Source organism: Trichechus manatus, unplaced genomic scaffold (assembly GCF_000243295.1).
Source record: "Trichechus manatus latirostris isolate Lorelei unplaced genomic scaffold, TriManLat1.0 scaffold00119, whole genome shotgun sequence".
Lineage (NCBI taxonomy): Eukaryota > Metazoa > Chordata > Mammalia > Sirenia > Trichechidae > Trichechus > Trichechus manatus.
Genome location: NW_004444055.1, coordinates 1,070,247 through 1,074,075, shown reverse-complemented (window position 1 = coordinate 1,074,075; position 3,829 = coordinate 1,070,247).

Genomic DNA, 3,829 nt, shown 5'->3' with positions numbered 1-3,829 from the left:
ATGAAAACACATCATACCAAAACCTTTGGGACACAGCAAAGGCAGTCCTCAGAGGACAATTTATAGCAATAGACGCACACATCAAAAAAGAAGAGAAGGACAAACATCAAAACATTAACTACAGGACTGAAATAAATAGAAACAGCAAAGAGAACAGCATTAAAAAAAAAACCCTCAGCTACTAGAAGAAAGGAAATAATAAAGATTAGAGCAGAAATAAATAAAATAGAGAATAGAAAAACAATTAAAAGAATCAACAAAACCAAAAGTTGGTTCTTTGAAAGATTCAACAAAATCGACAAACCAGTGGCCAGACTGACAAAAGAAAAACAGGGGAGGACACAAATAACCCAAATAAGAAATGAAATGAGGGCTATTACAACAGACCCAACTGAAATAAAATGGATCATAACAGAGTATTATGAAAAACTATACTCCAAAAAACTTGAAAACCTAGAGGAAATGGATGAACGTGTAGAAACACTCTACCTACCCAAACTACCACAAAGTGGTGTTCAAAATCTGAACAGACACATAACAAGAGATTGAAAAGTTAATAAAAAAATGCCCAACAAAAAATAGCCCTGGCCCATATGGCTTCACTGGACAATTCTACAAAACATTCAGAGAAGAGCTTATACCAGTACTACTCAAACTATTTCAGAACATAGAAAAGGAAGTGACACTTCCAAATTCATTCTATGAAGCCAGCATAACCCAACAAAGATGCCACAAAAAAAGAAAATTACAGACCAATATCTCTTATGAATATAGATGCAAAAATTCTCAACAAAATTCTAGTCAATAGAATTCAGCGTCATATTAAAAAAATAATACACCATGACCAAGTAAGATTCATACGAGGTATGCAAGGATGGTTCAACATTAAAAAATCAATCAGTGTAATCTACCACATAAAAGGAAAGCAAAGAACCACATGATCATCTCAACTGACGCAGAAAAGGCATTCAACAAAGTCCAACAACCATTCCTGATAAAAACTCTCAATAAGATAGGTATAGAAGGGAAATTTCTCAACATAATAAAGGGCATTTATGCAAAACCAAGGGCCAACATCATTTTTAATGGACAGAGGCTGAAAACATTCCCCTTCAGAACAGGAAAAAGACTAGGATGCCCTTTATCTCCATTCCTATTTAACATAGTGCTGGAAGTCCTAGCTAGAGCAATAAGGCAAGAAAAAGAAATAAAAGGCATCCAAATTGGTAAAGAAGAAGTTAAACTGTCCCTGTTTACAGATGATATGATACCATACATAGAAAACCCTAAAGACTCTACGAGAAATCTACTGGAACTAATAGAAAGATTCAGCAGAGTAGCAGGATACAAGATAAACATACAAAAATAGGTTGGATTCCTATACACCAATAAAGAGAACGATGAAAAGGAAATCAGGAAAACAATACCATTTATAATAGCCACTAAAAAAATTAAATACTTAGGAATAAATCTAATGAAGGATATAAAAGACCTGTACCAAGAAACCTACAAAACACTACTGCAAGAAACCCAAAGGGATCTATATAAATGGAAAAACATACCATGCTCATGGATAGGTAGACTCACCATTGTGAAAATGACAATTCTGCCCAAAGCAATTTACAAATACAATGCAATCCCGATCCAAATACCAACAACATTCTTCAACGAGATGGAAAAACTAATCATTAACTTTCTATGGAAAGGGAAGAAGCCCCAGATAAGTAAAGCACTCTTGAAGAAGAAGAATAAAGTAGAAGGATTCACACTACTTGACCTCAGAACCTACTATACAGCTACAGTAGTCGAACAGCCTGGTACTGGTACAACGACAGATACATTGACCAGTGGAACAGAACTGAGAACCCAGAGGTAAATTCATCCACCTATGGTCACCTAATCTTTGACAAGGGCACAAAGTCCATCAAACGGTGAAAAGACAGTCTTTTTAACAAATGATGCTGGCAAAACTAGATGTTCATCTGCAAAAAAATGGAACAGGACTCATACCTCACGCCATAAACAAAAACTAATTCAAAATGGATCAAAGACCTAATATAAAGCCAAAAACTATAAAGTTCATAGAAGAAAAAATAAGATCAACACTAGAGGCCCTAATACACAGCATTAACAGGATACAAGCCATAACCAACAACACACAAACTCCAGAAGATAAGCTAGATAATTGGGATCTTCTAAAAATTAAACACCTATGTTCTTCAAAAGACTTCACGAAAAGAGTAAAAAGAGAACCTACAGACCGGGAAAAAATTTTTGGACATTACAAGTCAGACAAAGATCTAATCTCTATAATTTACAGGAAAATCCAACACCTCTACAACAAAAAGACAAATAATCCAATTAAAAATTGGGTAAAGGAAATGAACAGACACTTCACCAAAGAAGACATTCAAGCAGCCTACAGACACATGAGGAAATGCTCGCGTTCACTAGCCATTAGAGAAATGAAAATTAAAACCACAATAAGATACCATCTTACCCTGGTATTACTGGCACAGATCAAAAACACTGGAAATAAATAAATGTTGCAGAGGCTGCGGGGAGATTGTAACTCTTGTGCACTGCTGTTGGGAATGCAAAATGATACAACCATTTTGGAAAATGATATGGCGCTTCCTTAGAAAGCTAGAAATAGAAATACAATAGGATCCAGCAATCCCACTCCTAGGAATATAGCCTAGAGAAATAAGAGCCGTCACACGAATAGACATATGCACACCCATGTTCATTGCAGCATTGTTCACAATAGCAAAAAGATGGAAACAACCTAGATGCCCATCAGCAGAAGAATGGATAAACAAACTATGGTACATACACACAATGGAGTATTATGCAACGATAAAGAACAATGATGAATCTGTGAAGCATCTCATAACATGAATGAAACTGAAGGACATTATGCTGAGTGAAACAAGTTAATCACAAAAGGGCAAATATTGTATGAGATCTCTACTGTAAAAAGTCATGAAAAAGTTTACACACAAAAAGAAACAATCTTTGTTGGTTATGAGGGAGGGGAGGGTTGGGAGAGGGAGATACTAAATAGACAACAAATAAGTAGTAACTTTGGTGAAGGGTGAGACAGTACACGATACTGGGGAAGCCAGCACAACTTGTACAAGGAAAGGTCATGGAAGCCCCATAGACACATCCAAACTCCCTGAGGGACTGAATTGCTAGGGGGATGGCTGTGGGGACCATGGTCTTGGGGAACATCTAGCTCAATTGGCATAACACAATTTATAAAGACAATGTTCTACATTCTACCTTGGTAAGTAGTGTTTGGGGTCTTAAAAGCCTGTGAGCAACCATCTAAGATACTCCACTGGTCTCACCCCTTCGGGAGCAAGGGAGAATGAAGAGAACAGGATACAAGGAGAAGATTAGGCCGAAGGACTAATGGACCACAGCTACCAGGCCTCCAGCAGACTGAGTCCAGTACAGCTAGTTGGTGCCTGACTACCACCACTGACTGCTCTGACCGGGATCACAACAGAGGGTCCTGGACAGAGCTGGATAAGGATGTAGAACAAAATTCTAACACGCAAAAAAGACTAGATTTATTGGCCTGATGGAGACTGGAGGAACCCCGAGAGTATGGCCCCTGGACACTGTTTTAGCCCAGTGGTGAAGTCACTCCCGAGGTTTGCCATTCTGCCAGGGATTGAACAACCCCATAAAACAATACAGGTCTAATGAGGCACAACGGTCCAGTGACAAGGACTAGAAGGCAGGACGGGACAGGAAAGCTGGTGATAGGGAACCCAAGGTTGAGAAAGGACAGTGTTGACATGTCATGGGGTTGTTA